This window comes from Mandrillus leucophaeus, unplaced genomic scaffold (genome assembly GCF_000951045.1).
Source record: "Mandrillus leucophaeus isolate KB7577 unplaced genomic scaffold, Mleu.le_1.0 Scaffold536, whole genome shotgun sequence".
NCBI lineage: Eukaryota > Metazoa > Chordata > Mammalia > Primates > Cercopithecidae > Mandrillus > Mandrillus leucophaeus.
The window spans coordinates 1052222-1064781 of NW_012105764.1; positions in this window are offsets into that span (position 1 = coordinate 1052222).

Consider the following 12560-nt stretch of genomic DNA (forward strand, 5'->3'; position numbering starts at 1 on the left):
AGATGGTGGCAAAAGCAATATAGATAGCCCAAGGAGAACCAGTGCCACCATATAAGTGGTCTCAATGGAGCATGAAATGTGCAGTAGCACAGTAAAGCAAGCACCAGTGCAGCAGAGACCTGGAGCTGGTTGTCCCAGAACTCCACGGGGAGCATTAGCAGAGAAACCAGGCACACACAGCTGTTGAAAATTCTTATCGTAAACACTGTTTGCTAAAATTAATTACATAATTTGGAAGGTCTGGCATGATGCTGTCTGTCCTGAATTCTATATTAGAACTATTGATTCAGGTTCCCCAATGGCAAAACCTCAAAATTTCATGAGTTAAGTTTTGTAGCTTGTATGTTTTAACTTCACTTTAGCCAAAAGCATAAAAGCATAGAAAATGAAACATTAAAGACCAGGATAAACTGCAAAACAGAAATTGAAAACTTCAGAATACACATCAGCTCTGGTAAACATGTTCTTGTCACAGTCCAGCTTTTAGCTTCCATCTTTCGGGTTTCTTTAACCTTTAAAATATGCAGTAGCAGTATTGACTTAAAGTTGTAATATATTGAGATCTACCCTTAGATGTGTGACAGGTATTTACATTTGGGGAAATATTTTCATTTAATATCCATCTTATTAGTCAAATGAGGTTGTAATTTCCATGAAGCTATATGGACTTGTACATTAATACAAAGATCTCTTGAGACAGTGTATTCCCATGATACAGTTTTTCCACTGGTTTGTTCTCTACCCAGCCAGAGAGGTAGTCAGAAACTTGTTTCCCTAAACATCTATGATTAAATAAAGAAGAAAAAATGGGGAGCTAGAAAACGAGGGTAGACACCATATTTGTCTTACTGATTCCTTTTCCCTTCCACAAGAAAAAAGAGCCAACGGACATTTTTCTCCTAAATCTCCAGAAACTGTCAGACTATAATTGTTAATGTTCCAAAACACTTGTTTTGATAAATGAAAACATTTCAAGAATACCTTTAAATTTTTGATAAATTTCACTTAAATGGATTACACCTAGAGGAGGAAAAAAATGGCTAAGTGGGTTTATTTCCATCTTCAGAATTAACATTCTCCAAACAGAAAATGTGTTTTCCATTTTTTCCTCTCTCCATAGTCATGCAGCCATGCTTCTATATTAATATTTCTTTTCATAATATGTCTGGAATTCTTTCACCACTCTTACGTATCTTCCTTGATACCACTGCTTCCCTCTTTACCCTGAAATCACAGTGGTAGTCCTAGATCTGACTTTTTGTACCTATTCTTTCCCCCTCATTCTGCCTGCCAAATTAATCTTCCTAACACATTTTTGGTAGGTCACTACCCTGCTCTGAAACCTTCCGTAATTCCCAAGTGCCTACAAAACTAAGCATAAAAGCTTTACGTAGCTGCCCCCTAGTGGCCATCCACTGACTCACTGTTCTGGACTCCAGTTCCTACCAGCTGCTGAGAATGTTTTCCATTCAAGGTGGAATGGCTTTTTATGTTCTAAAGGGAGGCAAAGGTGGGAAATTAAGAAGGCAGAAGCCTTTACTTTCACAGCTATGGCAAAGAACACAAAAGGGAAATAATCTCGTCCTTCCAAGGGGGCATTTGTCTTACCAAGAGCTCTTGTAGAAAGAGCTCCACATGTTAAGAACACTCTTTTGCGTTATTTCCACCTTTGATAACTACACCAACAGTGGAATTTTCTGTACAAAGCACAAAAAAAGACACAACACCTGATTTACAACCTAGTTGGTCCCCTGACCTTATTTCCTAAAGGCGCAATGTCGTAAATCAAGACTCCACTCTTGGACTAGAACGTAATATAAAAATAGCAAAATTGATCAGAAAATACACTTTTAAAAACACAAAATGTGCCTTTACAAATATTAAGAATGTAAAACAAATATTTAATGTCACTTCTTCAATGTTCCTTTGGGGTATATTTTTCTTTCTGTGGTCTGGACAAGCTAATGTGTCTTAAGTTGTAAGTGCAAAAGGGTTTTAACGTGAACTATTTTGGTCTCAGTCTCAGCTGAGGTCTTAATACAAGGGAACGCCAGTTACTCTGACATTCAAAACTATAATCCCATATCACTTAGGCGGAATTAGCAAAGGAAGTGGGTCAAAACCAGGTTGCAACATTGACCCCTCAAACCTATTACAAGGTGTAAGAAGGTTAAATTTGAAGAGCCAAAAGGAATTGGAAATGAGAGAGAAGATTTCTTTGAAGACTGCTGTAGCTGTGTGAAGTCTCCACCCACCCACACTTTGAGAGTGGAGTGGGAGCATCAGGTTGTCTCCTAACTTAAAGCCTGATTAAAAGGGGTTTATGGAGATCACTTAGAGAGCTTGAAATGTGTACCCTGAAGTTTGAGAAACAGAGTGGACTGGTGTATCTGACTCATACCTGAGTAATCTAAAAGACAAGGGTCTGGTTGGGGCAGAGAACAAACTGTAGTTTGAAAAATAATCTTATTCCTTTGGACAGAGTCTCTGATGTGCATTTCTCATACACTAAATGTGAGTCATGAGCAAGCAAGAGGAAGAGGAGCTATCTTAGATCCTGTGCAACAGAGTCTCTGGGAGGAGCAAAGAAACATCAAAGGAAAGATGCTGGAGGGACCGCTAGCATTCTTGGGAAATGACAACTGAATCCCAATGATCATGAAAGAGGATGGGTATGTCCACATTGAAGAAACTGCGTGTGTAAGACCCAATGCAATGGCAGGGGACAGAGAGAATGTCTCCCAAGAACCCAAACACCCCTGAGATGCCACCATGGTCAAAGTAAACCTTTGTCATGTCTGAAATGTTTAAGAACACTTCCTTCTGCCCTTCTACCTCTCCTTCCTCCCTTCAATTAACTATAGAGAAACCAATCTCGGGACAAAGGGAGAGGAGCAGAGGCACTAGGCATGGAAATACACAAGGTAGCCGTGCCCCTTAATCCCACTGCATTTGACTAGACATATTTCTGAACTTAGACATTTGGTGATTAAAAGCTACTAGTAGGATTTGTATTTTTGGAAAAAAAAAAGTCATGAGTCCACATTTTATTTGAAAACAGAAAAGAAAATAGCATTCCAACTGTATTAATGTTCATGAATAGTAAAATACTGGTGGTAGGATACTTTTCATGTAATGTAATTACATTTTTGTGTTTCAAAAATTCCTTATTTTTCCATTTGAGTAAGATCTATGTAATTCAAGAGTGAATACTTTATAGTCACTTCTTAAGTTATTATTCCAGATTTTTTATAATACAAGTATTTATCTACCATAAAATTAAGGAAAAAATGCTAGTCAACTAAAGGAGTTTTAATATAGATCAATTATGAATAACTCATGCAATGAATCCAAGATTCAGAACTTTATAAAGTTACTGTTCATTATTTTCCAAGTAAATTTTTTTCCTGAGTGTGTCTGAACATGCAAGAACAAAGTCTACTTGATTTATCTGTACTTTAAGAAAATTTTCCTTGAGTCTGGAAATGTAAACCTCAGAGATTAGATCATTGCTACTTTTAACCCTCAGTTAACTGTAAAATGGATCTTGTCTTAATAGCCTTTTAATATGACTTAATGTGAGTTATGGCAGATTCAACATCTTTGTATCCCAACTATAAGATATCTCAATCACTGTTAGGTCCAGAAGGCTCCCACAGGCCAATCATACTCAGAAGGCCACAGGGGATTGGTGATCACTCCGTCTGCCCCTTAAGGTGGTATAATATTTAGCAAGCATCTACTAAATGAGGGGATAGGAAGATATATTGAGATGGGAGGATGGGTGTTAAAAATAACTGTTTGTAGCAGCTTGGTTTTCACTTACTATCTGTTATTCATCTTACCAAGTGAAGAGATAAAATCGGTTTCATTTCATATGTATTTTGAAAGATAAATATGCTTTTTCAAATATTAGTACTACTACATCTAGAATTTATGTAGCAAATTTTTATCTACTAGGCTATAACATCTGCAAGGGAGAGGGAAAAACACTCTTTTTTCTTACCCATCCAAAGATACATGAAGTGTTGGTTATGCTAGGCTTGAATACCACAGTGAATAAGCAATCTAACTAAAACACAATTCAAACCCAAAAGTAGGAGATAAAGACAGATAGGTCAAATGTGACCTAGATATAAAGGTATTGACTTCTACTTTTAGTCATCTATTCATGGTAAAGTAGCAGGGACTGGATTAACCCATCTACCTTAATTGCAAGCAGATAAAATACATAAAACAACACATTTCAGACTTTGGACAGCGGGTAGTGTAAGACATGATCCTTGAGAGAAGGTAAACAAGGTGAGCTCTACAGGTGACCTAGCTGACTCCCGTCTCAAGCCTAGAGAGTGTTTTCAGTGTGGTAGAGGTAGAGGGAGCCCAGGCACAGCCTCATAGTCTCCCTAAGTAGAAGGCACAGAGCTAAAAAATAGGAAGCTATGGCAGCTAGAATTAGCAGGGCAGAGCACCATAGAGCAGAGACATGCGCAGAAAAGCAAGCAGGCTCAGGAATCCGCAGTGTTGCCTTGCTTCTTTGAGTACTGAAGTGCATATAGGAAACTATCAAGGCTAGAGAAAGAACTACCAGAAAGGAGCAGGAGCAACCATGCCTGGAGCTCACAAAGAGCTAGGAAGAGTTCCTGTTCCCACCAAGCAAGAGAAGAAAGACCTCAGAATACACGGAGCATTGAGGAGTGTCCTCCGAAAGGTTACTACCCTAGTAGTGGTGCTAAATTGGGCATGGACTATAGACTACAGGCTACTCAGGACCTGCCTAAGAATGCTTAAAAGCATGCCTCAAAAGGATCAAACTGATGCTAACCAACTTAATTACATCCCAGAGCAAAGCCCAAAAAGATTTAAGGAAATACAAAAAAAATCCAGCAGCCACCAATGCAAAATTCACACTGTTTGGCATTCGATAAAAAATTATCAGGCACAGCAATATAAGCTACAGCTAGAAAAATATAAATTAATATAAAGAATCATAAACATCATGTGAAGTGCTTTGTCCTTGGATTCTTGAAAGGGAGATTTTGGGGTTTAGGGGTAGAAAATGAAGGATTTTAATGAAAGATGCAAGAAAGTAGAACCTCTGTCACAAGATTTAGGAAGAAATCTTGAAATGAGGTAAAAATGTTCTGCTCAAGAACTGCTGCTCTTGAATAAAGAAGAGATCAGTTTCAAATGTATGATCCATAGAACTTACATGATTGTTTGCATATGGCAAGTCATGAAGAAAAAAGTTAAAAAGCTCCATTGTTTTTGAATTAATGTAACTTAGAAAAGAATGTTATCATAAACCAACAAAGGAAAGGTAGACGAGGATAAGATCAGCGGATATGTTGAGTGTCAGGTCATTGTGGAGCGTGTCCAGTGGAAGATGGGCCATATGAGACTAGAAAAGGATGGAAAGAATTAAGTAAATGGTGGCAGCCACTGTGCTGCAGGCTCTTACTTGCTTTCTGAGAATCAGGAGCCTCCAGGCATGTGGCTTTGTTGCTATCCTATGCATTGTTAAATCGCCCAAGTAAAAACTAAAGAGGAAACCCTATTCAATTGCACAACTCCATGGAAAAACTAGACTTGCTTCTGAATGATCTATAATTTTAAAAGGAATTTCATGTAAAATTGGACTTCTGGGAGAGCCTAGAGACTTCTAACTTGCATCTTTCATCACGGCCTCTGGACCCTGGCACTGATCTTCACTTCTCTAATTTGGGGTCTGGTTTTTATCCCCTGCTGACCTGATGCCTTTGTGCAGCTTTGGCCACATTGAGTGGGTCCTTTGTAGACGAGCTCTAGGCAAGCTCTGTCCTGCCTGGGCCTTATAGCTCACTTCCTTTTCAATCTGTGTCATTGCAATTATTTCCAGTAAGTTGATTACCCTCCCAGGTGTCTACCTCATGTTCTAACCCAGTGCCCAAGAGCTTAGCTAGGGGAATACCAAACCAGTGAACTGACCTGTACTTTCTTCTGTTTTACCAGCTATGTTAAACTTATATTCGGCTTCACCTGATGGGTAAGTCCTAAAGACTTGTTGGCAATCATCTTCCCCTAAATGTCAAACATAGTTTGCTTTTGTTACGTGTGCTCAATTTAGTCTGCGTTGTAGAATAAAAAGAGCTATAATCCCCAAAGCTTAATTTCCCCATCAAAATATTTCCTATGGAAAATTCTTGTATTATCTTTTAGTGGTTATCAGCCTGGGATCAGAGAACTGTAGATGATATGTGATTAGTTTCCATAGAAATCCTATGTTTTATGTTTTATGCATATATAAAATATTATTCTGAATAAAGACTATGGGTCTCAACAAACTGTTAAAAAAAATCATCGTGGCACCAGAAAAAGGCTAAGAAATCCTACAAAATCAATGGTCTCATTGCAAAACTCTATTCTTGAACTCATTGATATATTTGAAATGTTGAATACCTAGGAAGGCATAGGGTAGTTTGGGGGAAAAATGGAGAAGATCAAGATGTGTAAGGCATGGTCCTGGGTAGTTCAAGTGTACTTTGGAATCACAAGTCTCCTATTTTTATGTGTGCCCCTCATAAAAGCTAGACAAAGTCACTCTCCACCACATGTTCCTGTTCTATTTTCATCAGAGCACTAATAATATTTGACATTATCTCATCTGTTTCCACTTTACTTATTGTCTGTCTCTCCTACCAGAATATCTATCTGTCTTATTGATTGCTAAATGTCCAGACCCAAAACAGTGCCTGGCTCATAATGAGAAGTCAATAAATATGCCACAGATGTATATGTGAATAAATGAACAAATGAAAAGTGAGAGTCACCCTAAGACTAAACTAGACAGCAGTTATGGAATGTTTATGCAGCACCATGCCAAAAAACTAAAAACCAAAAACAAATCTTCCTGCTCATTATTTTCAGATAGCCATTTGTCCCTCTCCCCAAAAGCCCACACTGAGAAAAGTCACCTGCCTTTTCTTCCTTGCCCCCTCTTTCATGGAATCCTCACCCATATGCAGTGTTCTCTGTGCTCTTCCTCCTTTGTCCTCTCAGAGCCAGTTCACAGCCTGCCTTCACCCACTCTGCTCTCCACGAGTGACCTTTCTTGCCAGACAGCCACTTAAAAAGTCGTTCTTTTCCCAAGCAGCAGCAGCCCCCAGAATTTCTGTTGGTAAAATTCTCCACCTTGCTACACAAACACGAAAAGCTAAATTAATAGTGCGATCTCGACAAGTGCATATGAGTTCAAAGGAGAGAAAAATCGGCGGGCCCTGGAATTGTCAAGAAAAACTTCATGGCAGGCGTGTGACTTGAGCTGGTGCTTGAAGGATTAGGTTGCAAGAAGTTTGCACCGTGCCCTGTCCCAGGAGAGGCCCTCGTGCAGTACAGATCAGCATTTATAGCACTCACTGGCTGACATGCAAACTGTTCAAAAAGGGAATTGGAGCTACTATTTAAACAGGCCCAGAAGGATCCTCAGTACTGTGGGTCTATTCACGCTTTAGTTCAAATAAAACTGAACTCTAAATTCTCCAAGTAAACTTCATCACCTCTCAAACACTTATCCCTTCAGCAAACCATGGCATATTCCCTGATTTATGAAATCTTTAGAAGGTGCTAAAGGGCCTGGAGGAGGATATTCAATTGCAAATTCCTCAGTGCTTCCCTGCCCTGGGATTCTATAATGACAGGAATACTAATATTTAGCTTTTGACTAGGACTTTCCATGCAAGGTACCCAAAACTCTTCACGCATATTATCTCCTTGTAATTCTTACTGGAATTCTGCATTTTAAAAATGCTTCAGGCAGGCCTCCTGTCTCTTTAACATTTCCTCAGGTTCTAGTCCCAAAGCACCCACCTATCTGCCTCCATGATACCTGAACCATTACGGTCCTCCTTCCTTAAAGTGGTATATTTCCAGCAGGTCATTTTTAAAATACTGATGCATTTTCTGGGATGGGTCAGACATCACAAACTGATGGAGTGCTTTGTCAGATAAAGGCTGGTCTCTTAAAAAGTAGAGAGAAATGTACTTAAAAAAATGAAAACAAAGGGAATAAATTTAGATTGTGGGGAGTAGAAAAAAAAAGATGAAACTTCCAGATCATTAAAAAAAGCAGTGTATGGGACTGCTGGGCAACACAGTCATTAAATGAAGTCAATGGAAGCTCTAGGATGAATAATCTAAAAGCAAGTAGTACTCCCCAAACTCAAGCTGAGCTTATTGGACTCCATATAAGGAGGATTAGTGGGTTAGTAGAGCTGCCCTGACTGCTGAGAGCAGTTGTTCACGAAGTAATGGAGCTGGAAGTTGCACCAGAATTTGTTATTCTTAGTGATGATTTTAGGAAATGCACAAGATTTTTTTTGCTGTAAAACAAGACTGAGTGAAAGTCAATTCTGATGCTGCTATATCATCTCATCAAAGCTCTGCTATAAATACAGTAAAGAGTACAGCAGATCTATCCATTCTGAAATTGTTCCCAATAATAATTCTCTTCACATGCTCTCTCCACTCTTTCCAGTCTGTTCTTCCTTCCTGCTGAAAATGGGTTGGCATCTCTGCTTTCAGCTCTCAACTTCGACCGACTTCTACTCTTTTTGGGCTCTCAGTTTGGCTGGTCCTGCCACCTCCATGCCCAGCATGCTTCCTCTTAGCTCCCTTCCTCCCTCTATCCTCCTCAAGAGCAGCAGCAGGTCCCCTGATGTGAATTCGCCATGCCCCTGCCTCCCTCTAAAAGCAACTGAACTGAGGGTGCTAAAATTCATCATCTTCCAAGTCTGTATGCTTTAAAATTAATTTATAATTCCTAAAATCTATCTCTTAGTTATAAAGTGTATTTCTCCCTTGTAATCTATATCTCTCTCAATTTAGCAAGGTGAGATAGACAGATTCTGTTGAGAGATGCGTTATTTAGAATGATTATTTCCTTAGCAAATTACTATCATTTGTAGTTGTTTCCACTCTAAATAAAAGAAATATTCCAAATTTCATCTTTTCTTTTCCACAATGTGTACCCTTTTAGTATCTTCTTTTGGGGAACATAATATTAATCTTAGTTTTTCTCTCCAGACTTTTTAGTTCTGTGTATCTAAAATTTTCATAAAAAGATAAGCAAACACTACAGGTTCCCTCCAGAACAGAATATTCTCAATCAAAAGTCACTTGGCCTTAAACAGGGAACCCAGAACAATGAAACATGTGTTTGGCTACCTTTCAAAAGAAATATTGCTTCCCTGTTCCTCTCACTGCCAGTCCCTCAAGGCAAGCATTGATCCCCAGAGATCTGTGAAGTTTCCACATCTCAATTACTTACTTCAGAGCTTAAGGAAAAATCTTTCCAAATTACCCAGTACTAACTAATCAGTTTAGGTAACATACTATCATTTCTTTGTTAGTGTCATTCTGTGGGATTGGCATTACTGCTCTCTTTCCATCACTTCCTTTTTTTTTTTTTTTTTTTTTTTTTGAGACAGAGTCTTGCTGTCTCCCAGGCTGGAATACAGTGGCGCAATCTCGGCTCACTGCAACCTACACCTCCCGGGTTCAAGAGATTCTCCTGCCTCAGCCTCCCGAGTAGCTGAGATTACGGGCATATGTCACCATGCCTGACTAATTTAGTAGAGACGGGGTTCTAACATTTTGGGCAGGCTGGTCTCGAACTCCTGACCTCCAGTGATCCACCCGCCTCGACCTCCCAAAGTGCTAGGATTACAGGCATGAGCCACCGCGCCCAGCCTTTTCCCAGCACTTTCATACTTTGTTTGCCTTGGATGCAAAGATTAATAAAATAATATGGTAACTCCTGTGAAATAAAATCAACTGCTTTTTTTCTCTTTTTTTCACCAATACTTCTCCTTGTCATCCTAAGTTACATTTTGTTGCTAAAACTAGAGATTCCTTCCTTAGAAGACCATCAAATTAATCATACTATGCTGCATTGTGGAAGGAACATTCAACTACGACTCAAAACACCTTGGTTCTATGCCAGAATCAACCTATCATTATATAATTCTCCCAGTTCCACTAGGTTTCAACTTCTTCATTTGTAAAATTAGCAAGGCAAGCTGAAAGTTACCACTCTCTTTGCAAACTTTGTTATTCATTTATTCAGTATTTATTGAGAACCTACTATATGCCAGGCACTGTGCTAGGCGCCAGATATATAAAATGCCATGGCCTCCAGGAGCCCACATGAGACTGACAAGTAAACAAGTATCCACAGAAGAAGGGGAGTTTGAGAAACATACAGAGAGGGAATCCTACCTTCTCCCGGGGATGGGAGTGTGGGTGGTGCAAAAGAGGTGACAGCTGAATGAGGCCCTGTGGGTTAAATAGTAGTCCAGGAAAGAAAAAAAGGCAGGATAAGGGGTTCTGGGTGGGGAAAATTCTAAATATAGAGGAGAGAATGCGTAACAAGATAATATGCTGGAAGTTCTTTGGCCTTTCCAAAGCACAGACATATGAAAAGGAATGACACATTTGGGAACTGAGAGACATGTGGATTAGCTGAAACTCAGTGCATGGCAAGGCATGGCCACAGATGAGCCAGAGAGAGAAGCTGGGGCCACAAGGCCACGGGGTCACGCTGTGTGGAGTCCTATGTGTATCAGGATTTAGGCTTCATCTCAGGCAATGGGAAGCAGCGTATGTTTTACGTTTTAGGTTTTGTTGTTTTTTGTTTGTTTGTTTTTTTAAAGAGACAGAGTCTCATGCTGTTGCCCAGGTTAAGTGCAGTGGCTTGATCATGGCTCACTGCAGCTTCAACCTCCCAGGCTTAAGCAATCCTCCCACTTTAGCTTCTCAATGAGCTGAAACTACAGATGTGTACCACCATGCCAGGCTTTTGTGTGTGTGTGTGTGTTGGGGGGGGGTGGTGTTAAAGACAGGGATCTTGCTATGTTGCCCGGGCTGGTTTTGAACCCCTGTGCTCACTCAAGCCTCCTGCCTTGGCCTCACAAAGTGTTGGGATTACAGGTGTGAGCTCAACCAGGCACTGGTTTTAAAGCAGGGGATCATGTTGGCAGTAGGGTGGGGATAGGCTGGTGGGAGCAAGCCTTGCAGTGGCGAGAGCAGGTGGAATGCTCCTGCAAGAGTCTAAGCGAGACAGAAGAAGGGCTCAAAACAAGGGGGTGGCTGGGGGATATGGAGGAGGGAACATATATGAGAGGTACTTCTGAAATATCATTGGCTGGCTTTGCTGACCACTAAATATGGACGGAGAGTGGGAAGAAGAAACTGGGAAGCTATTTGGGTGAGGATCCCACTCACCAGAATGGCACAACCAGGAGGAGGAGCATTTATGAGATTAAATGTTCAATTCAGGACGTGAAGTGTAGAAAGTGTCTATGGAACATGCAAATAGAAATATCTGTAAGGTAGTTACACAATCAGATCCAGAGTTTGCTAAGTAGGTAAAGAGTTGGAGGTTAATACGGACATCAGTCATAGCACACAGAGGGTAGTTGAAGCCATGAAGCTATGAAAGTGGGTATTTTCCAAAGAAAATATATAGAGTAAGGAGGAAAGTGGGTCAAGAATGGAAACAAATAGAACAATAAGATTGGCTCTTAAACTGTTTTAGGTAACAGACCGTTTGAGAAACTGATTATAGCTATGGACCATCTATATCCCCAGAAAAATGTTCACACAAACAAATTTTAGCATGGAATTTTAAGGGAGTCACTGACTCCATGGTTCAAGGATGGCAAGTCAAGGACAGGGAGCAAGAGAACATAAATAATTTCTATTTTTCATTTTGCTGTTATAAATCATATTTCCAAGGATACCAATTGCCAATAAATGAGCCACTCAGAGTTTTGTGTTTTTTTCTCCCCGTTGCCACTAAAGAGTCTCTGCAGTGTGATTTCTCACATGAAGAGAGAGTTCCAGATTCCATGCTATGGAAGGTTTGCCTCTATCTGACCATCTCTGTCTGAGGCACAGGATCATCTGATCAGCCACCTATTTCAAGTAATGGCAAAACCAAAATTCTAGCAGGAAAGTGGCATTGTATCTTGGAGGTAACTGTAATGTCCCAGACAGCCCATCTGCCCCACGTCTGAAGAATCTGAGACCTGAGCTCTGTCTGACATCCAATTATCAAGGAATCATTCTACTTGTGCCTCTCTTCTTTTCTCTTGGCTCACTTCATTTGCCATCCAAGTCCTTTTCTCCTTATAGAACTTGACCTTGACCCTCTGGTCCAAGAAAGACATCTGACATCTCCCTACTTCTGAGTCCAGCACTGTTTTCTTGCTTTTCTCATTCAGCTCCCTGAGCTCCAGGGTCACAAGGTCAGGATCTCTCTAAAGTACACTATGTCTGCAGGAAGCAACAGTGCCACCACCCCCAGTGGAACTCAGAAGCAGATAGATTACTGAAAAGAACTCAGACAGAAACTGATTTTTCTTATCTAAATTATGGGCCACGTGAAAGTTTTAAGCGCACTTTGAATTATAAGGAAGCTGTACTTTTCTAAGGGTAAATAGGAGTGGGAGAGGTTTGTGTCCCCTTTTATCTTATCATCCTACCTCAATCCTAAAGTTTCCCACCTCGAAGGGACAGACAGAATG